The sequence below is a fragment of the Humulus lupulus genome, chromosome X (assembly GCF_963169125.1).
Source record: "Humulus lupulus chromosome X, drHumLupu1.1, whole genome shotgun sequence".
Lineage (NCBI taxonomy): Eukaryota > Viridiplantae > Streptophyta > Magnoliopsida > Rosales > Cannabaceae > Humulus > Humulus lupulus.
This window is the reverse complement of record NC_084802.1, coordinates 264,780,050-264,803,012: the sequence shown is the minus strand read 5'-3', so window position 1 is coordinate 264,803,012 and position 22,963 is coordinate 264,780,050.

The following is a 22,963-nucleotide window of genomic DNA, read 5'->3' as shown; positions in this document are numbered from 1 at the left end:
CATTTCTATCAGAAGGACAGCCTCGCAGTCGTAGGCCAAGGCGAAAGGCATCTCCCCAGTGGTGGAACGGAGGGTGGTCCTGTAGGCCCAGACTACATTAGGGAGTTCCTAAACCTAGGCCCCTTTCAACTTTTCCAACTTTGTTTTCAAGTTCCTTTTTAGGATCTTGTTGATGGCCTCTACTTGTCCATTGGTTTGTGGGTGTACTACTGCGGAGAAACTCCTCTTGATTCCTTTTTCCTTGGAGTATTTCTCAAATATTCCTCCTTCAAACTGCGTTCCATTGTCGGATATAATCTTGTAGGGTACCCCAAATCTGCAGACGATGTACTTGTTGACAAAGGTGGTGATTTTCTTAACCGTTATGTTGACTAAAGGCTCTGCTTCCACCCACTTAGTTAAATAATCAACTGCTACCACCGCATATTTAGCTCCTCCTCTTCTTGTTGGCAATGCTCCAACAAGTCAATTCCCCACACAGTGAAGGGCCACGGGCTGGTCATGTTGACCGACTCATTTGGTGACTGTCGGGGGTAATTTTCATGTCTCTTGAACTTGTCACACCTCTCGAAGTGACTGGCATCATTCTCCATGGTTGGCCAATAATACCCCTGGCAGATGGCCTTTTTTTCCGTGGACTGCCCCACAGCATGATTTCCACATTCCCCTTCGTGTGTCTCTTGTAAAAGTTTTAAAGCCTCTCCCTTGTCTACGCACCGCAGGAACGGGGTAGAGAAGCCTCTCTTATATAAGGCTCCATCTACAAGGGTGTATTGAGCGACTTTGTAAGTCATTCTACGAGCATCTTTTCTGTCCAAAGGCAAGGTCCCGTCATTTAAGTACCTCACAATGGGTGCAAACCATGACTCCCCAGTGCTATTGACCATGTTGATCCTTTCTTCTGTTATGCTTTGCTTGGGGAGGTATTTGACCAGGATGGACTCGAGCATGTTTTCGTCTCATGTGGAGGCGAGTTCCACGAGTGCATCGGATTTTGTGTTCTGTTCCCTTGGGATCGGTTCTATGGTGTATTTTTTGAACTGATCCAAATACCCCTTCACCTTGGCGAGATATGCAGCCATTTTTGGACCTCTAGCTTGGTATTCACCCTTCACCTAAAACACCACCAGCTGTGAGTCACTAAAGACGTGCAAATGGGTTACCTTTAACTCACTAGCTAGCCACAGGCCGGCCAACAGTGCCTTGTATTCTGCCTCATTGTTGGAAGCTTCGAATCCAAATCTCAAAGCACAGTAGATCTTGTGCCCCTCAGGTCCCGTCATTACTATGCCAGCGCCGACTCCTCCTTCATTAGATGCCTCGTCTACATGGAGGCTCCATTCATCAGGGTGATTTTCCTCTTCATGCGCCAGATCATTCTCTTCTATTTCTCCCTCCTGATGGGGTCAATGTGCAAACTCGACTATAAAGTCTGCAAGTGCCTGCTCGTTGATTGAGGTCCTTGGGGTGTAAGTGATGTCGAATTGACTTAATTCAATCGACCATTTTAACAACCTTTCTGAAGTCTCCAGCTTGTGCAGGACTTGACGCAGAGGGGTGTTTGTGAGCACCTCGATAGCATGAGCATGAAAATAGGGCCTCCATTGTCGAGAAGCCACTATCAAGGCATATGCTAACTTCTCTATTTCTGGGTATCGGGCTTCTGCGTCTATTAACCATTTGCTCACATAGTAAACGGGCTGCTGGTGCTTCTTTTCTCCTTTGACCAAGGCGGCGCTTATAGCATGCTTTGATACAGCTAGATACAAATACAACTTCTCCCATTTTTCTGGCTTGGCCAAAAGGGGTGGTTTTCTAAGGTGTTTCTTTAGCTTGGTGATGGCATCCTGGCATTCATCATCCCAATCGAACTTTATGTTCCCATTTAGGATGTTGAAGAAAGGGAGGCATTTGTCAGTAGACCTGGAGATGAACCTATTGAGGGCTGCTACCCTCCCTGTTAGGCACTGCACATCCTTTTTGTTTCGTGGTGGGCTCATTTCCAGCAATGCCTTGATTTTTTCAGGGTTAGCCTCGATACCTCGAGAATTCACCATAAAACCCAGGAACTTTCCTGACGAAACTCTGAAGGTGCACTTGAGCGGGTTTAGCTTCATTCTAAACTTTCGAAGGTTGTCGAACATCTCCATGAGATTGTTGGTGAGCTTTCCCGCCTTCTTTGTCTTTACAAGCATATCCTCCACATATACTTCCATATTCCTTCCTATTTGAATTGCAAACATTTTGTTCACAAGCCTTTGGTAAGTAGCACCTGTGTTTTTTAAACCAAAAGGCATCACTTTGTAGCAATACAACCCCTTGTATATTATGAAAAAAGTGTACTCTTCATCAGCCGGGTTCATGGGTATTTGGTTGTACCCAGAATATGCATCCATGAAGCTAAGTAGTTTGTGCCCTGCTGTGGCATCTACTAACTGGTCTATCCTAGGAAGTGGGAAGCTGTCCTTAGGGAAGGCCTTATTGAGGTTAGTAAAGTTCACACAAGTCCTCCAATTTCCGTTGGGCTTCGGGACTAGCACTGGGTTTGATACCCATAGTGGGTAAAATGCCTCTCAGATAAACCCATTTGCCTTCAACTTGTCAACCTCCTCTTTTAGGGCTGCGTATCTCTCTGGATCCAGTGCTCTCCTTTTCTACCTCACTGGCCTTGCTTTTGGGTCGATGTTCAGGTGGTGGCACATGACTGCTGGGTCTATCCCTACCATGTCCTCGTGACTCCAGGCGAATACGTCGAGGTTGGCTTTCAAGAATTCTACTAGCTTCTCCTTCACGTCTCCCATAAGGTTTTTTCCAACCTTCAACTTTCTTAACGGCTCGTTCATGACCGTGACTTCCTCTAACTCCTCTACTGGTTCAGCTCTGGGTTCTTCAGCGACTCGTGGGTCTAACTCATGCGGGTTCACGCCTTCATTCACAACCATTGCCATAGGCGTTGATGGCTTTGTGGTCGTGCAGAGGGATGTGTTATAGCATTCCCTCGCTTCCTTCTGCTCTCCTTTCATACATGTTATTCCCCCAGGAGTTGGGAATTTCATAGCTAAGTGGTATATAGAAGTTATCACCTTCAATTCTCTTAAGGAAGGTCTCCCTAATACCGCATTGAAGGCTGAGGCCCAATCTACCACAACAAAGTTTTCCATTATGGTTGTTTGTCTGGGTTGTTCTCCCATAGTGAGGGCTAACTCGATCGCCCCTAGGGGCTGTATTGAATCTCCCGTAAATCCATACAAGGAGGTACTACAAGGCTTTAGGTGCTGGATGTTTAGATCCATCTTCTCCAAAGCTGGGTGATATAAGATATCCACAGAGCTTCCGTTATCCACCAAGACCCGATGCACCCTTATGTTAGCAAGCTGGACAGTCAACACTAGGGAGTCATTATGGGGGAAATGTACACCCGAGGCATCTTCCGCAATGAGGGTTATTGAGTCATTTTCACCCTTAAAACTCTTCGGGGGGCGTTGCTCCAAACTTAAGATGCATGGTGGTGGACTTTTTCTAGCCTCCCTGGCATATTTATCTCGCCCCTTCCTTGATTCGCCCCCGAATCCTGGCCCTCCAAAGATGGTCCTGAGCTCTCCTTGTACTTTTGGGGCCACCTCTCGCGCCCACGGTGAGGATGCTCCTTCTTTCAGCCTTTGGTTCTCCTTGTGGACATATCTGCCCAAATGTCCCCTGCGTATAAGCTCCTCGATTTCTACCTTCAAATGGTTGCATTCTGCAGTGGTGTGGCTGATATCTTTGTGATACTGGAAATATTTGCTGGGGTCTCTTTTGGACCGGTCTTTTTTCATTGGCGGGGGCCTTCTGAAAGGGATCCGGTATTCGTTTGTGACAAAAATATGCTCTCTAGCATGGGTGAGGTTAGTATAAAAGGTGTAGGGGCCCTGTCTACGCTCATCAGTGCTCTAATGCTTTCGAGGTCAATTATCTCTCGTTCCTTCATATACCCTCTTCTTCTTTGCGCCACTTTGGCTTTCACGGATCGAGGGTTTTGGTGGCGACTGGCCTTTTTCGGCCTTGAGGCTTTCATGACCATCTTCCACGCGAATATATTTTTGCGCCCGCTCGTAAAAGTCATCCAAATCTGTGACCTCCCTCTTGAGCATGTTATCCCATAACTTGCTTCCCGAGCGTACTCCGGCTGTGATGGCCATTTTTAGCTCTCTACGGGTCAAGCTCCCTACTTTGGTCACCTCCATATTGAACCTGTGAATGTAGCTCTTTAGACTCTCATTTTCTCCTTGCTTCACGTTGGCGAGGCTGGTGCCCGGCATCGTGTAGTCTGGCACAACGTGGTGTTGCTGGAGAAATTCATCGGAAAATTTTTGCCAAGATCTGATGGATCTTGGTCTAAGTCTTTTGAACCAACATCATCAGGTCGTTAAATGCATCCAGATGGTATTTAGGATCTATGTTTCCTCCATATGGGGTCATATAGGGCTCCTTGAAGTTGGCTGGGAGCCGGATGGCCTGGATCTCCTTGATGAAGGGCGACTCATGGTCGAACTCGTCCTCAATGGCTTGTCCTCTAGAGGCGGTGATGATTTTGCTCCATAGGCTCCTCATTTCAGTGTCTAGGTCTTGCCTCCTCTTATTCAAGGAGTCTGTCAGTGTGGATGGGTTAGGATCTCCCTTTCCTTTGCCTTCTCGGGGTGTCATAGAGGGTGTGGTCCTTTTACCCGCCCTCTTTTTGTTTAGTTCCTCTCGTACATCTGAGGATGTTCTCCTTTAGGTGACTTCGACATTGGTACGAGGCCCAGCGTTGGTCTTCGGCTCTGGTCTCTGGGGCTACTTCAGTGGTCTGGGACATTCGTGCTGCTTCGTCCGGGGTGTGTTACTGGTGGAGAGTCGAGTCCTTCCATCGTCTACTGGGACGTTGGTTTCTGCCCCCTCTTGACTTCTCTCTTTTTCGCTTAGGGAGTGTTACGTTCGATCTTCCTTGCAACAGGCCATTTAACACCTCTTGCATGTTTTGCAGGGTGGTTTCTAGCCTCTGGTTGTTACGGTGCAGTTCACGTATCTCATCTTCGTAGAATCGAGATCTAGAACTCGAACTCACAGAGTCGACCCGAGGGTGCTTGTCAGGTTTGCGCGCCGATGGGCCGGGATCCTGCCGACCGGAGTTTGGCACCTGCGGCGACCTTGGAGGCAGGAACTCACCGGCATCCCTTGCTGTGGCTGCCATTTTCGTTGGACGATCCTCCTCAGGTGGGACTGCCAGGGAAGAGGCTTCCCTTTCATCTCTGGGAACCTCAGGTTCCTTTGGGGCCTCCACGTTTGCGGGTGGAGGAGGTTCCTTCATAGAGGCTTTTAGCTGGTCTTCGTCGAGATGGACCTCCACCTCTCGTGGCTTTCTCAATCGTTTTAAACGTCACGACATTTCTTTCTTATCGGAATCGGTTTAAGAACAGTGGCTTGGAACTTATTCTTCCCACAAACGGCGCCAAACTGTTGACGGTGAGAACTCGTTAATGAAGTTAAGTTAGAAAAATCAAAGTATAGATCTTATCAATGAAGAACTTCAAAAATATAAACATAAACTTAGAGAATAGTTGCAGAAAGAAAATGGTGAAAAGAACTTGTATTTCTTGTGGTATGATGCTACAGTGTTTTTTCCAACCCCTTTCCATGTTGAAGTGGGGTTCCTTTTATAGTGGGCTCTAATGGGCCCTGATACATTGTGTTCCAGGGGACCAGATGGTACGCAAGTACACTGTCAGGAGAGTGGTCTCAGGGGTAGTGGTGTTGGCTCCAGCACGTGGTTAGATACCATGAGGATGTCTCCACTACTTATTTTGTACGAATGTCAGAGGAGTGGCACCAGGCGTAGTGGTGCTGGGGGTGGTGTCGACTCTGACATCTCGTTAGAAGCATACAGGCCATGTCCCCTCTCTTAGTACTCCCAGTACTTGTCTGGCATGAGTATTTGGATCAGACATACGGGGTATTACAGGCCGTACCCCGTATGAGCTCTGTACTTATATGATCTTTTCGAATTATACTTGTTCTTTTACTTCTAAACATTTGAGTTTCTGTAGGTCCTCACAGGACACACCATCTTGAGGTGCCAGGCGCGAGGCCACCAGGGATGCCTTGGGTGCACGAGGCGCTGGTGTGGGCGAGGCGCGAGAGGAAGCCCTTGGGTCATTGGCGTGTGGCGCTTGTAGGTGAAGGTGAGACACCGTCTTGTGAGGCCCATGGCGCGGCTGATACACGGGGCGAGGTGAGGGTGAGACATCGTCTCGCGAGGCCCATGGTGCGGGGCCTCGGGTGTGCAGCCAAGGCGTTGTGAGATGTGAGACGCTCCCAGGCGCGAAGCGCCTCCCTGCGTGGGGCTCCTCCTAGCGCAAGGCGTCTCTTGGTGCGAGACGTTTGTGTGGGCCTCCTCCTGGCGCGAGGCGTCTCCTGGGGCGAGACACTTGTGGGCAAGGATCTGAAGGACGTGGCACTAGCGAGGCTCCTAAGGACACGCCTCTCTCAAGGCCCCTTAGGACGCAGTTGTGGCAAGACTCTTAAGGACACTGGCACAAGGCCAAGAGCGTACGGACGCAAGGCCATGATCGCACGAGCGCGAGGCCAGGTGCGCGCGAGCGCGAGATGAGGCCCTTGAGCAGTTGGTGCGAGACGCCTGAAGCACCTCAGGCTCACCCACGAGGCGTGGGTGATAGGCATGTGAGATGGGTCTCGCCAGGTGCAGGGGTGCTAGGCATGCTGAGAATAGCATCACGTGCCTCCTTAGGAGAAGATGGTGGCCTAAGGGTCTCGCGGCATGGGCTTGTATTTAGGTGTTTATTGGACCTTAGCACGCGCGTTTGGCCTTTTTACAACTGTGGGATTTTGAGTGTCCCCAATGGTGATCAAGCATTCACAAGAATTAAACATAAATTAAAAAATTCAATATAGAGATGGAGAAGAAATCATAATATTATCATAACTAATAATAAATATGCAAGTGACTACATTAAAGACCCTAGAAAACAAATTTAGTTCATTATGAAAATAAAAACAACCATTGAAAAGAAATAAACATTAAATATATGTCTGATTCTTGCCTCACAAGATATGTCTCTATGGTTCCCGCAAGTTATATTTATAACCCTTCAACAAATAGCCCTTCAAAATACCTAAATATTGAAAAGGGAAAGTTTTCTCTGTACGTCCATATGTCAAAGACGCAACCCTCGTTAAGTAGCGCTACTGCGCTAAGCAACTTTCTTGCGCTTGGCCTCTTCAACGCCTAGTGATTATTTTTTTACCATAATTCTCTTGATACAACTTGGAATTGGAAGATTCAAAATGTTGTAGAAAGCTACGAGAAAGATATACAACTTATATTTCTAGAGGGTTTGCCAGAAAGTGAAGAAATAATAGTCAAAATGTGGCTTGGTGTTTCAGACTTGTGTTACAAAGCATAAATAGTGCATGTTGAGCATCTTCAACTTAGTATTCTCCACCCATAGTATCTTTAAACTCTACACTCAATACTAAATTCATCATATTCATCTTATATATTATGTTTCTTCTCATTTCACTCAACATCATGTGCTTAACCACTAAAGCTTGAAATAAAAATAATACAAGCATAAATTTGCACAAACTAAAGTTAAAACACGCGAATAACATCTTCAATTACTCTTTAAAACTAACCTAAAATCAACCTAACAGTAATTGTAGTGTAAAGTTGCATGTTTCAAGCACCTACTAGTAACAAAGAACGGGGTGGTCAGTTATGTATGAATATTATCCTTAATAATAATATTTTCTTGAGAAGCAAAATTAATGTTGCTAATGTTAGCCAAAGTGAGAAATGTGCAGTTTGGTGAAAAACTGAGCATTTTAGTACAAGACCGAAATGGAAATCTGTTGTGCCCTAAAAAATAGCACGAGTCTAGTCACTCAGCTAGGGGTACTGTGGGCAGATGAATATATGAAAAAGCAACCAAGTAGAACCTCTGGTTAATGATGATGTGAGTAGCTTGAGCTGCGACTTGGCACTACGGCATTCAATGATTATCAGGCCTCCTCTGATAATGGTCCAGTTCGAGACATGTAGTGGCTAGATCGCCCTTTGGGCACTCTGAAGTTAATCCGAGCTAAGGTTCAGATAATCTTTGATCACCAGCTCGATCAAGATATTTAGCTCGTAGAAACCTGGTCAGAACGAATATTGAAGGATCCCGAGAGACTTGGAGGCTCTTTATACGCTCGTCACTGCCCAGGCTGTATTCCATATTTATCATTTATTATCTGAGATAGGAGGAGTATATTCTATTTTGTTATGCAATTGTATCCCAATGTAAATGGGAATAATCTGTATTAAATGTATACCATATTTATCACATGGTTACCCAAACTTGTCAAGGAAATTCTACTATAAATATCATGGATAATTGACAGGGAAAGGGACGATTTTTTTGTATTATTGAAACTCTGCAGAAATTGTGAGAGAAAATCAATAATATTGTCTCGTGGACTAGGTAGATTTTAACAAAAGAACCCCTTAAAATTGTGTGTGTATGAAAGGTTTCTTATAAGTTTATTACGGGTTACAAATAAGCACTAATATCCTTATTAGATTTCCAAATCCATTGTTGGAGAAAAACCGTGTCAACAGTTTGGTGCTTTCGTTGAGAGGAAATTTATGCTTTACAAGTTTCATTTGACGTTCATGATGTTGGTTAATGGATTGATGCATGACAACGAAATGGAACAGCTTGGTGGGCAGGAGGCACATCATACAGTTGTTCCTGCTGAAAGGGGCCCAGATGTTCAGCAATGGCCTTGGAAGCAACTGGTGGGCCAAGACGATGCTGGGAGTTCAGCGTCACTCCCACCAAATCCTAATCTAGGATATTTAACTGACATCAAGATGGACAAAGCCCAATTTAGGAGCCATCTCGCTGGGGAAAATAGACAGATCAACACTAATGTCAAAAAGAGGCAAAGTGGTCTCATAAGTCCCACAAGAATAACCGGTCCAAACCTAGTTGTTTTATCAGGATTGCCACTCCGAGCTATGTACCTTCAGAACGAAATCACTGAACTACGTACCCCACTAGTCATCATAGCAACCATCATCCGCATGTCAGTTGGCCGGTCCAAACTACGACCCCTAACTTCGTGCCTTCTGCATAGATTCCAAGGAATGCCCACAACAACCCACCAGGGCGGGCTTGGACAAGTTCACGAACAGAAAACTCCCCAGTGAATCCTCTTGTGCCACGATCAGAACCCGAGGCATAGAGAACTTATGACGCTGGGGTAGAGCCGAGGCAGGTTAATTTAGTTCTTCCTGATGGAATGAGGATAGCCTCACCAATAAGACATCCACCATCATCGGTTAGGCATCCTACACCACAACTCCCACAAAGAGACGCTCTAGCACATGGAAATAATAGGAGAAATCCTCCCTCATCAGTAGACCCTTACGTCCCATGGGCACGTGCTGATAACCCAAGTCATTGATCTCAGCCGCATGCTGTAAGTTTTGCAAATGGAAGTTACTGGATGGGGAGCCAGCGTGGAGGCAAGTCTAAGAGCGACATGAGGAATCACCATAGCTCACCAAGATCCATCTGAACACCTTAGTATGTTCTTTGCCCGAGCTCAAGATTGGATAAACTTGGAAGAGGCACGAACTACTATCGCAAGAATTCGCCAGGTCCCTCTTCAGCCCGACAGGTGTTGCATCTACGACTTAACCTGTTACCCAGAATAATCAAGTGGGAAACAACAAAAGAAAAGGGAATGATGTGGGAGACTAGAACGACATGAAGAAGAACAAGTCTAGGGAAAAATTCAAGCCTGTTTATGCCACCTACACTAACCTAACGGACACACGAGAACATAACTTCCTGAAAAATTCTAATCGCCTTCCGTGGAAGAAACCAGAACCTTTAAGGCATCAGACGTCGAAGAGAGATCCCTCAATAGTAGGAGGAGAAAACTCATAACGGTGTGGAATTTATTCCAGAGCAGTAGTTATCAAAACAACAGCAGTTGGAAAAACAACCAATCATTTTCACAGAGGGGGATGCTAGCCACGTTCAATTCCCACATAATGACCTGCTAGTGGTAACCGTGCAGCTCGCTAATCAAAGGGTGCAAAGGATATTGGTAGACAATGGAAGCTTCGTAAATTTGTCTTTTCAGGTCCACCATATGAAAGATCGGATTGTTCGTGACCGATCACTAGGCGACCTCAATGACATTGTACGAATTTTCAAGTGGAGGGATGGCGGCCACAGCAACAATAAAACTGGTGGTTATGCTAGAAGATGATGCACGAACTATTGCTAAAATACTTGAATTCATGGTAATCGATTTTTTGTCTGCGTATAAAGCAATTTTGGGATGACTTGCACTGATAGGTTTTGAGGCCATCACCTCGTTCTGACACCTGGCAATGAAGTTCCACCCAGCCTTGGGGATGTGCACAGAACATGGACACCAGCTCATCGCCTGAGAATGCTACAACATATCCATGAAGGGAAAGTTATAACCCGGGAAGCAGGAAATGGTCATAGACAAAGGAGGTGAGGAGTCCCAGGTAATGGAAGTTACCCATGGGATGGAAGAACCTCGAGAAGGGGATAATGAGGTCACCCAACAGGATGACATTGATCCATGAGTAGGCGAAGATAGATTTGAGCTCAAAGTAGTGGAGGGGCTTGAGGAAATAAATATCGACCCAGAAACACCTTCAAGAGTTGTTAAAGTTTGGAAAAATCTTGGAGCAAAAAGGAAGAAGGAGCTGGTCAAATTCCTAAGGAAGAACCTAGATGTCTTCCCCTGGTTGCATGATAATATGGTGGGAATGTGCGTACAAAGTCTAAAAAATGATGGCTTTTGGGGACAATATGGTCAGAAGCATTGGAAGAAGAAGTAGCTCGCCTACTTAAATACGGTTTTATGAGGGAAGCAAAATACCCAATCTGGGTTGCTAATCTCGTTGTGGCCCCAAAGCCAAACGGGATGTGGAGAACTTGCATTGATTTTTCCTATCTCAACAAAGATTGTCCTAAGGACTGTTTCCAATTAACAAGAATTGATCAGTTGGTAGATGCCACAGTCGGTCACAAGCTCATGTCTTTCATGGACGCGTATTCTAGATATAACCAGATCACGATGAACCCTGCAGACCAAGAGCATACCAGCTTCATGACTGAGCATAATGTATACTGCTACAAAGTTATGCCATTCGGGCTGAAGAATGTCGCTGCTACATACCAACGATTAATCAACAAAATGTTCGCTATCCAGATCGCAAGAACACATGGAGGTGTATGTCAAAGATATGCTCATTAAATCAAAGACTGCCAGTAACCATGTATCCGACCTAGAAGAATGTTTTGGGATACTAAGAAAATATGACATGAAGTTGAATCTGCAGAAATGCACTTTTGGAGTTTCGTCGGGAAATTTTCTAGGGTTTATAGTGAACTCAAGGGGGATAGAGGCAAATCCAGAGAAAATCAGGTCATTGTTGGAAATGACTTCGCCTAGGTCGCTTAGGGAAGTACAAAGTTTAACTGGAAAAGTGGCAGCCATAAACGAATTTGTTTCAAAATCCACTGACAAGTGTCTCCCATTTTACAACATCCTAAAAGGAAATAATAAGTTCGAATGGACAGAAGAATGCAAACAAGCTGTAACAACCCAAATCCGCTATTAAGGCTTAAGGGCCTTGATTAGCATGCCAGGAGGGCATGATGGGATTTATGTGTGATTTTAATGATTTAAATGCATGGTTATGATTTAAAGCATGTTATATGACCATTTGTTTATCTAAGATGCATGACTATGTATGTTAGTATGCATGTAGGCCCGGATCGTGTTAGAAGGGCATAATTGTAATTTTGGCCATGTTGGGCATAACTGCATTGATATGTGATGATTGTTGAGACCACATTGTGATGTGGATGTATCTGTGATTTGTGACTCGAGGCGATCCCAGTGAGCAGGCTAGCGAAAATTCATGACGGGAATTTATACCCGGCTCGGGGCGAGCCTGGAGGTATGAACAGGAATTCAGAGAAATAGATTGAGATTTATTTTGATGATGGGGGATAATTATTTGGTGATTTATCAGGTATTGGGAAGCAACGGGAAAATATTAGAGACACTTGAGGATTAGCGGGAATTGGGTAAACGACTAAAATGGCCCTACTTGGGTAAAAGGGTTTAGAATTAATAGGGAGGGCATTTTGGTCAATTGGCTTTTGAAGATAGAATAAATAAGGCTTTATACACTTAGTGGATTTTGTAGAATAGAGTAAAGGGGCTGAAAAAGAAAGGAAAAAGGAAAGAAAGAAAAGAGAGAAAACTGATGGGTTTTCTAAGGGATCGGTTTGGGGGTTCTAGCACCTCTTCTCTTCATTTTTCTTGAGGTCAAGCTCAGTGGGGAGCTAGGATAGGCTGTGCATCAAGAATCTTAAGGTCACACTTGAAGACTTGGCAAGGATTAGCAAGAACATCTGAAACTTGAGGTAAGTTCTTGAGGATTTCAGTTTTAGGGCTTTACTGGTTTTGAGCTGTGTTTTTGAGCTAAATGGATGGGACTTTTGGGGAAAAGCAGGTCAAGCTTTGATGATGAGCAAGCTAAGGAGGCCTAGGTTTGAATCAAGGTCGAAATTGCATTAATGGTATGACTTCTAAGACTCTATCTTTGTGGTTTACATGAATTTCTGGTTTAGGGTTGTTCATGGTAGATTTTGAGTTGTTGGGTTGCTTGAGCTTAGGATTGAGTTCTTGGGATGCTTGGGATGAGTGTGAGGTGTGTATAAGCTTGATTTTTGGGCTTGTAAAAGGTTTGGGCAAGTTTGGGATTGAATTGGTTGAAGGAAATCGCAGAAATGCGATTTTGGGTTTTCTGGGCTGCAACTAGCGCTACAGCGCTAGTCAGTGGGCGCTGTAGCGCCAGTCCCTGTTTCTGGGGGGGTGCATTCTGCTTGTAGCGCTACAGCGCCCTCTTTAGAGCGCTGTAGCGCTGCACTGTTCACAGAGGGGAATTTTTGAGTTTTGATGAGGGATTTTGACCTAGGGTTCGGGGCTTGTTTCCGCCACTTTGTTTTGGGGATTTGGGACTTCCCGGGGGCTCGGGATAGGTCCCGAGGCTAGATATTCGGACTTGGGGTTCGGAGTTGACTTTGACCTATGTTTGTGCCTAGGTGTGCGCTAAGGCTCGGGTGGGATCGTGCTCAAGGAGTCAGGTGACCTAAGCTATTGATTGGAAAGGTAAGAAAACGGTAACACCCGATAATAGGGCATGGCCCCACTGTGTGATTGTAGGGCGTGGCCCCGGATTGTATTATGTGTAAATGTTTAACCTTAAATGAACTGTGATGTGTGTGAATGTTTATTTCGAATGTACTATACGTGTGATTATGATGAAATGAACGGCAAGGGCCGAGTACGGCGTAGGCCGGGGCGGCCGTGGGGCCGAGTACGGCGTAGGCCGGGGCGGCCGTGGGGCCGAAAGTAACACCTAGCACATGGGATGCTATAGTCAGGGCGGGTCCCGGTGGATACATGTGTTATGCTATATTTAGGGTGGGACCCAAGGGATACATGAGTTATTCTCGCGGTGAGAACCGATACCCCAGGCTTCGGTAAGGCTCTGGGGCGGCTTGGCCGTGTTCGCTTAGTCTAATGATGGACTTGTTTATTTGTGGATTATCTGTTATGATAAACTGTATACATTGCATATGTTATGTTCTGCATGAGTTTTCTTGCTGGGCTTCGGCTCACGGGTGCTCTGTGTTGCAGGTAAGGGCAATGACTGAGTCAACCAACCATGAGTACGGAGAGCGTGAAGCGACGTGTACATGTTTGGTCTGCCTGAGTGCTTTGGTTGGGGGTTTATTCGAAAATGGCTGTAATAATCTATGATTTTATGATTTCTCAACTGTAACCTTATTTCAAGATGTAATTAGTTTTCAAACCTTATTTTGGGATCCCAAATGTTTAATAATAGAAGTTTTAATGAAATGACGCATTTTCAAAGATTACAGCCTTAACTTTTAATTAGTCACACTTTTGTTTCAAAACCTCGGTTAGCGAGTCCATTGCACACTGTTTTGTCTTAAAAACTCACTTAGTAACGGCTCTAAGGAAGTAGGGCGTTACACAAGCATTTCGACCTGAAAGCGCATCTAGCTAAATCCCTACTACTATAAAAATCGACGTCCGGGGAATGTCTGTTTCTATATCTGGCCGTCATGAAAAATGTGGTCAGTCTTGTATTAGTTCGAGAAGAAGATAGGGCGCCAAAACTAGTGTATTACGTAAGTAAAAGACTTCTTGGAGCTAATTCCCGGTATCCATTGAAAGAAAAGCTTGTGTTCTCTCTTATTTTGGCTACGAGAAAGCTCAGACCATATTTCCAGTCCCATTCTATCAATTTCTTAACCGATCAACCTTTGAGGCAAGTTTTGCAAAAACATGAAATGTCGGGATGTTTACTAAAATGGGCCATCGAACTCAGCCATTTCAAAATATTATATATGCCACAAACAAAAATCAAGAGTCAAGCCCTCACTAACTTTGGGGCTGAGTGCACAGGTTTTCAAGATGAGCTGATAAGGGAACTGGTGTAGGGATTGTGGAAAATCTTTGTTGATGGATCCACTAATTAAAATGGATCAAAAGCTGGGATAATATTAATCTCACCTTAAGGGCATCAATTCCATACAGCTCTCAGGTTCGAATTCGAAACATCAAACAACGAAGCTGAATAACAGGCCTTATTGGCAGGGCTAAGGGTGGAGAAAGAGCTAAAAGCAAAAGCCATCCAATTTTATAGTGATTCTCAGCTTGTAGTCAATCAGATATTGGGAGAATACAATGCTCGCAGTATCAAGATGGCGACCGACTTAGCCAAGGTTATGGGCGAGTTGTCTGAGTTCAAGTTTTGCTCTGTTGAACAAGTACCCAGCGAGCAGAATTCCAATGCTGATGCTCTGGCTTGACTTGCTACCACAAAAGAGGCGGATACACTGAATGCAGTTTCCGGTGGATTTCTTGGAAAGCTGGAGTATAACAGCAGAAACAGTTGAGGTCAGAATGATTGACATAAAACCGACCTAGATGACTCCCATAGTGGAGTATCTCACATCCGAAAAGTTACATAACGATTGAGAGGGCACAAGAAAGCTACTGTATCAAGCTCCACGATATGTTATGGTTGAAAGAATTTTATATCGACGAGGGCATTCTATACCTCTCCTACGATGTATTCTGCCGGAGGAAGGGCAGGCTATCTTGCAAGAAATACACGAAGGCTTTTGCGGAGACAATGCTGGCGGGCAAAACCTAGGTCTGAAGGTACTAAGATAGGGCTATGTTTTTCCCACACTAACAAAGGACTTGATTTCATATGTGCAGAAATGTGACAAATGCCAACACTTCACCATAGTTGCACGAGCTGCTCCAATTGAGCTAGCCATGATCTCGTCCCCTTGGCCATTTGTAGTATACAGAATTGACTTAATTGGTTCATTGCCAACAGGAATATGAGGAGTTTCGTATGATGTTGTTGTAATTAATTACTTCACGAAGTAGGTAGACGCCGAACCTCTAGCAACCATTACCTCGAAGAGAGTACTAGATTTTATTGTAAAAAATATCATGTCGAATTGGGCTCCTGAAAATGATTGTGTCTGACAACGAAACTCATTTTGATAGTGATCTCTTCATATAATTTTTTTTTTAAATATGGAATAACCAAGAGTTTCTCATCGGCAGCATACCCACAGACCAATGGGCAGGCCGAGGCCGTAAACAAGACCCTGAAGGCGAGCTTGAATAAACGATTAGACGAAGCAAAGGGATTATTGCCCGAGCAGCTGTCGCAGGTACTATGGGCCTATCGGATCTCACATCAAACTTCCACGGGGCATACCCCTTTTTTCCTGACCTTTGGAAGGGAGGCTATGCTCCCGATTGAGGCCCTGGTGACGACCCACTGACAGAAGACCTTTGATCAGGATTAGAACCACGAGTTGCTTAGTTTATCCCTTTATCTAATCGAGGAAAAATGAGAGGCATCACAATTACAACTCGCCCATTATCACTGGAAAATCACTCGTTATTTCAATTCGAAGGTGAAAGGACGCAGACTTGGGTTAGGTGGTCTGGTTCTTCAAAGGTTGTTTTTGGAAAGTAAAGATCCCAAGGACGGTGTTTTAGGGCCTAATTGGAAAGGACCATACTAGATCCTGGAGATCCTATGTGAAGGGACTTTCAAGCTAGCCCGGTTAAGTTGACAAATAGTTCCATGAACCTGGAATGCACTACACCTCGAAAAGTACCATCAATAATTTTGTTGTGTTTAATGTTTTTGGAATTACAATAACTGTTTATGTAAGGCTTAGCTATAAAAACCATTCTTTTGAATAACAATTGGATTATTACGTAATCAATTTTATCATTTTAATTATCATGGACTCACTTTGTAAAAGCAACCTAGAACATTTATATGTTCTGGTTGCTTGAGGGGCACATAACCGAAGAGAGCTTTTAAGAAAGTTCAGCCTATTCAGATGAAATCTAAAACTTAGAGTTTGGAAAAATTGATTATTCAATGGTGTTTGCGGTCATGTGATTTTCCGAATTTTTATCATTATTGAAATACCAAAAATCCAAAAAATAAATTAATTAAAAATTCATTATATTTTTGTTAAACCAAATAAGTCCTTTTGCCCATTTTTGTAGTTATCATTGTCAGTGTTTGTTTGAGCCATTTCGGGCACCATGGACCTATAACATTAAGCTCCAATAAATTAAAACTAAATAATTAAACTCTTTAATCATAATAGTTAATTTATTAATTCTGATATTTCTCCAGTATAAATTCATAATTGAACTCTTTATATTACAGATATAATTTTACAGAAATCTTATTTTAAGTTGTCCATTGATATAACCATCTTACAATAGTTCAACCCTCTAATTAATTAGTTCATAAATTAGAATGGAAGAATTACCATTTTACCTTTCTTATTTACTTCTTATTCCTTAAGTGCCATTAATTCACTAGTGAATAATTAATCTATAATCTAATTATAGATTTGAGCTCAAAATCATTCAATTCCAGAATTAAACCTTAAGGGAACCAATATACGATCCATTAGGAAAGATTAGATTCCGTATTGTTGATACATGTTCCCAGCCATCCATAATATTAAATCTCCAAAACAAAAGTCATTAGCCTGAACCTAACATAAACACGAGTTCATGAACACTCAGGATTTATTCATATTGGTCCCTGTCATATATAATCATATTATATAAAGCACCTTTACCGAGATGTCTTACCACATCAATAATCCGGATCTAGATTATTTGTATCAACATGATACTCAGTAAACGTACTTACAACCCTAATTAAAGAATTCCATAACTTCAATTTGTTGTTGACTGTTTTTATTCATTCATGTGATCTTAATTCTCTCATACTAATACAACATCACATTCTCAATAATTAATATGGAATTTTTCTGATATTTATAAAAAATTATTCAAACAATAATTTAATAATCTAAATATAACAATAGTAGACCATTGTATTTATTTATTCATTGAAATAATAAATGTCTTTTACATGCTTTTAGGACATACTCCTAATAATCACCCACTTGTACTTAAAGCAAGTAAGGAATTTCTCTCAATCCCGTATTACGTACATGACCCTCGAATTGCTTTGCACGAAGCGTCTTCGTAAACGGGTCTGCCAGGTTGTGTTCTGATGCGATTTTCAGAATGGATTAATTTCCTCTATGTACGATTTCTCTGACTTAGTGGTATTTGCACTCTATATGCTTTCCCCTCTTGTGGCTTCTTGGTTCTTTAGAATTATCCACTGCTCCACTGTTGTCACAGTAAAGAACAAGTGGTTTTTCCACTTCTTGATCCACTTCTAGATCCTTGTAGAACTTTTTCAGCCAAACTGCTTTGTTAGCTGCATCACAAGCTGCTATGTATTCAGCTTCCATGGTTGAATAAGCTATACTGGATTGCTTAATGCTTCTCCAAACAACTACTCCACCACCAAGAGTGAATACTGACCCAGAAGTAGATTTTCTACTATCTTTGTCTGATTGAAAATCTGAGTCAGTGTATCCAGTAGGTTTAAGGTCACTACCCGAATATACTAGCATATAATTTCTCGTTCTCTTGAGATACTTGAGAATATGTTTCACCGCATTCCAATGTTCCAAACCTAGATTTGACTAATAAGGACTGACAATGCCTACTGCATAACATATGTCAGGTCTATTACATAACATTGCATACATTAGACTCCCTACAACTAATGCATAGGGATACTTTCTCATGTCCTCTTGCTCTTGTGGTGTCTTTGGACACTGATCTTTGCAAAGATTAATTCCATATCTGGTCGGCAATTGACCCTTTTTGGAATTTTCCATAGAGAATCTTTCAAGCACTTTATCAATATAATTTTCTTGTGAAAGTGCGAAGAGCTTGTTCTTTCTATCTCTTAGAATTTTAATGCCTAGAATATAGCTCGCTTCTCCCAAATCTTTCATTTGGAATTTGTCAGCCAACCATTTCTTTACATTTGATAATGTCTCTACATCATTCCCAATGAGTAAGATATCATCAACGTAAAGAAGGAGGAATTCTACTATACCATCTTTGATTTGTTTATAGACACAAGGTTCATCAACATTTTACTCAAAACTGAATGTTTTAATTGTGTCATCAAATCTAAGAATCCAAGATCTGGAAGCTTGTTTGAGTCCATGAATGGACCTAAGAAGCTTCCAAACCTTTCGCTCTTGATCTTTTAATTCGAACCCTTCTGGTTGAGACATGTAAATGGTTTCGTCAAGGTAGCCATTCAGAAAAGCTGTTTTGACATCCATTTGCCAAATCTCATAATCCATGCACGCAACTATTGACAAGAGTATACGAATGGATTTTAGCATGGCTACAGGAGAAAAGGTTTCTTCATAGTTAACCCCTTCTTTCGGTGTGTAACCTTTGGCTACAAGCCTTGCTTTGAAAGTCTCTACTTTCCCATCTGCTCATCTTTTCTTCTTGAATATCCACTTGCAACCAATGGGTTTAATATTCTCAGGTGGATCTTCAAGAACCCAGACAGAATTGGAATACATCGATTCCATTTCTTGGTTCATGGCATCTTGCCATTTGTCCTTGTCAACATCATTCATTGCATCTTTAAAAGTCAATGGGTCATCTTTGTTTGTGTCAGACACAAGCATTTGAACTTCATGTTCATAGCCTATGGGTTTCTTACTAACCCTCCCACTACGATGAGGTTCTCTATTATTCTGAGTAGAACTAGTAGTTTCCCCTTGCCGTTTCTAATTGTTTTTTGCTGGTGACTTTGCAACTTCATTCGAGACCATCTCCTCCAGAACAACCTTACTGCGAGGTTTGTGGTATTCAAGAAAATTTGCATTTGTCGATACAAATGTTTTATTTTCTTTTGGACTATAGAAAATTCTACCTCTGGCCTCTTTGGAATATCCCACAAACATGCACACTTCAGAGCATGAATCCAACTTCCCAGACAATCCTTTAAGCACATGTCCAGGACACCCCCAAATTCGAAAATGGTGTAAACTAGGTTTACAACCATTCCATAATTCTATGGGTGTCTTTTGGATAGACTTAGATGGAACAACATTTAATATGTATAGAGCACATTGAATCACATAGCCCCAGAATGACCCCAGAATTACAATGGTAATGATGAGAAACTAATCATTGATCTAACCATATCTAATAATGTTATGTTCCGTCTTTCTGAAACACCTTTTTGCCGTGGCATTCCAGGTGCAATGATTTGGGATTGAATGCCATGCTCACGCATATAGTCCTCGAATTCAAAATCCAAGAACTCTCCTCCTAGATCAGATCGAAGTGCTTTTAGTGATTTACCTAATTTCTTTTCAGCCACTACTTGAAATTCTTTGAACTTTCCAAAAGTTTCAGATTTTCTTTGCATCAAGTATAGGAAACCATATCTTGAATAATCTTCAATGAAAGTGACGAAAGGTTCATAACCTCCTCTTCCTTGTACATTAAGTGGACCGCAAACATCTGTATGTACTAGCTGAAGTGGTTCTGTGGTTTTGGGTCAGTAGGATGGGGACTAACGAGCTGGTTGGGGTTGAAGTGAACTAGCCTAAAACTGGCAGCAGTGCCATCTAATTCTCTATATAGGTTACCATGGCCGGATGGGCCAGCTGCTGCCCCAGACGCAGCTCCCTCTAGATCAGGACCCTGATCTTCTTTAGGAGCTCTCCTTTTTCACACCAGTGGTGCCACGTCTTTTTCCCCCTCGATGTGTTCAACGGCGGGCAGGACTCCTTGAGGAGGAAGGAGCTCGAGAATGAAGGGAAGTGGACCATGAGTCCTGAGAGCCACCGTCTAGCCCTTCTTGATCAGGTTTCAGGCCACCATGGTGGTGTCGTTCACAACCTAACGGAAGTCTTTCTCCTTCGGAGGAAGATGAGACAGTGTCTCATACTGACCCCCAAGGGTCTCAGACTGCTCTGTCCTCCAGAATAAAGTTGGACAAGGAATGAACTCTGTTAGAATAATTAAACAAAAAAAAGTGAAATTGATAAGAGAGTTCACGTGCTGAATTCATAAAGTTAGAGAACTTACGAGAGCGGTTGAAGTGTCGGTGCTTGTAGTTCTTAAGCCCATTAGACATAAAGAATAGGTCTTTGTAGTGTTTTGGGTGAGTGGGAGGTCGATGACAGACCCTGAGTTGGGAAAGTGAGTGAGGTAGTAAAAGTTGTCACCTCGCCCCTTCTGATCAGGACTAGTCTTGAGGAACAAGAAGTGCATAATATATGTTGGGGTGGGGACCTCCCACTCGTGCCTCAGGAAAATATAATTTAGCCCCACCAAAAGTCGATACGAATTTGGGGGGAGTTTGAATGGAGCCAGTTGGATGTAGTTCATAAAATCTATGAATTACTAGTCAATTGGGAGGAATGCACCTGCATGTAGGTGCTCATCACTCCAAACACCATAGTCATCTTTGAGAGGGGCGCAGCTCTGCTCTCCTTCCAACGGAGGTCGGGCAAGGAGGCCATCGACTCACATCTAAATCCTGTGTCTCAGCAGGATTTTGTTATCTTTCCCCTGTCTTGTTATCCGAGACACGATGTGTTTGGCCTCGAAGAAAGCGTTGGGTTCGATGATGTAACGGCCTACTTCCTTAGAGCCATTACTAAGGGGGTTTAAAATGTGCAATTAACTCTCTAATCGAGGTTTTAGGTTAAAAGTGTGGCTAACCAGTAATAAAAGTCATATAATTTGAAATTTTAGTTATTCATTGGAATTATAAACCGTTATACATTTTGGATCCCAAAATATTGTTTAGAAATATTTACAACTCAAAATGTGATCAAAGTCAACTAAACGACAAAATTGAGATTAATACATAACATCTCGCAAAAAAAATACCTTGGTCGTGGCAGCCAGGCCGGCAGAACATTCACACATCGCTTCACGCTCTCCGTACTCATGGTTGGTTGACCTTTCCCTTGCCCTCACCTACACCATAGAGCACTCGTTAGTCGAAGCCTGGCAAGAAAACTCAACACAAACAATCAACATATGCATAACTATCATTCAACATATAATAAGGCAGCCAACAGGTTAAACACATAGCGGCCATGTCGTCCCATTTACTTTACCAGGCCCTGGGTTCGCAGTCTACATTGTGAGGATGACTCAAGCATCTGAGAAGGGTATCACCCTAACGGCTCCCACTTCGTTTGCCTTACACCATTCCCGGCCCTTTACCGTACTCAGCTTCCTGCCATTCTCGGCCTTTGCCGTTCCTGGCCTTCGCCGTTCATTCACAAATATGGAATACATGGAATATAATAAACAATTACAAAATGTAAATAATAGGGCTACGACCTACAACACAATCACATAGGAGGTTCCTTGCAATACAAACTATAGGGCCACGCCCTGCTCTACAGGTACAACAGTTTTCATACCTGTGTCCCAAGCTTCTTGAGCACCGTTATCTTGAGCATAGTCCTCTAATCCAAGCCTCACTGAAAAACTAGTCACAACGTATTGACAAAAGCTATCCCTTAAGCTCTAATCCCTTAATTTACTTTGGAATGTAATTCTAGTCTCTGGGACCTTGAATTCTATCAATCCGAGAGATAAAATCCTTCCCGAACCTTAACTTTTGGATTCCCGAGCCAAAATCTTTCTCGGGATCCAAAAACCACCTTAAGAGTCGCAGCCCCATGGTCTTGTACAGTGGCTCGCCTCAACCAGAGGCTCAGCCTCCCCACTCAGCAGACACGAGCCGCGGCCCAACCGAAGGGGTGTCGCGGCCAGCCCTTCATTTTGGGCTCCCATCTGTTTTAGAGGGCCGCGACTCACCTAGAATAGTGCCGCAGCCCGACCCTTTCTAACCCAGAAATTCACCCATTTCAACAACCAAAACCCAGGCAATTTAACTACAAAATCAATCCAAAAACACAATTTAATTATCACAGTAGTTCTAGAATGGTCCCAGCAACAGATCCTAACAAGAAGCTAGCTTAAAACCACATTAAATCCCCAATTCAATCTTTAACTTCAAAGACCCAAGAAAACTAAAACTCAGCCAAGAACTACAAAATTTAATGACTAAAATCATAATTCAAAGCTTACCTTAACCTCTGTCTAAAACCACAAGCAAAAATTGAGCTAATCTCCACCCACGTCTAGAGCTCCAATTTGAGATTTCCAGCCCAACAATTCCATTTAACTTCAAAGCTTTTCCCTTGGAGAAGTCTAGAGAAGAGAAGTTTTGGAGAGAAGGGAGATAGGGTCGGTTTTGAGAAAATTCTAAGTGTTTCTATGTTTTGTCTTACCTAACTTAGGTGACTAAGTTAGTCCCAAGGCTTGGGGTACCAAAAAC